We start from the raw sequence: 1,167 nt of genomic DNA, 5'->3' as shown, positions 1-1,167 counted from the left end.
AAAAAAAAAAAAACTCTCAGCCTCAGCTTCCCTGTAGGGGGCGCTGGAATGCAGGCGACCCCGTGCCGCCGCGTGCTCAGGCTGAATGTGAGCTGCCCTGCAGGTCCCCAGTCCTCTGAACGTCCCTGGGGTCACAGCCTGAGCATCGTCACAACACAGTTAGCAGCAAGCCAGACCCAGGCTGGGCCTCTGGGCCTCCGGGGTGGGTGGGGTGTATTCTCCTTCCCCAGGTGCCTGAACGTGAGGCCATCTGCAGACACACTGTTCTTCCCCACCCTGGTCCACGCCACCCCGTGGTCTCCAGCACAACCTTGGCAGGCCCTGGGGTCACCAAGTTACCCGTCCTGCTCTCTGCACCCCATGTGCCTTGGAGCCCACAGGCAGAGGCCAGGCTTTTCTCAGCTTCCTGCCAGTCACAGGCACACCTGGACACTTGTCCCCAGCCCTGGGTGGCCCACGAGGGCTCCTCAGCATCCTTCACTCCCTCCTTGAGCAGCATCCCCACAGAGCTGTGACAGCATCAGGTCTCTGCTCCTGGAATTGCACCCAGCTTATATGGTCTGCCCACCATGTATCCCTGGGACTGAAGACCCCATCTCCCTCCATCCCAAGCCTCAGCCACATCCCGCTCCCACTCCAGTCTGCAGCCTCCCCAGCCACCTCCTGTTCACTTGGCTTTCCCCACTCCTATTGGACCATCCAGCCATGTTCAGCATCCTGAACCTCATGGAAGCCGTTTCAAATGACAGCAGGCATAGAAAGTGCTGATTCCCAGGGAGGCTGCAGGAGCCCTGAGATGACTGTGCCTGTGTCCCTCCTATAGGGCCCCGAGGGCAATGTGACCTCCCTTGGCCAGGTCCCAGTGGTGGGGCCAGGTGGGCATCCAAGAAGCGCCCTGGGACTCCTGGATTAAGGGGATGGTGCCCTCACCATGCCAGGAATGGGGCCCTGACCAGGACATCACATGTGCCCAGCTGCTCCTGGGAGCCTGAACGGGCTGCCCTGGCCATGGCCTGGGCTGAGTCCCCTGCACCCATGGCACAGTGGGGCAGTAGGGATCTGGGCACAGCGGGGACGCCCTGCTCTGGCCAGGCCCTTGGACTCTCCCCATAGTGGCAGCAGACAAGGAAGCTCTTCTCTGCTGAGGACAGCTCGCCTCGCTGGGAC

This window comes from Octodon degus, unplaced genomic scaffold, assembly GCF_000260255.1.
Source record: "Octodon degus isolate 3935 unplaced genomic scaffold, OctDeg1.0 scaffold00113, whole genome shotgun sequence".
Lineage (NCBI taxonomy): Eukaryota > Metazoa > Chordata > Mammalia > Rodentia > Octodontidae > Octodon > Octodon degus.
This window is presented reverse-complemented; position numbering follows the sequence as displayed.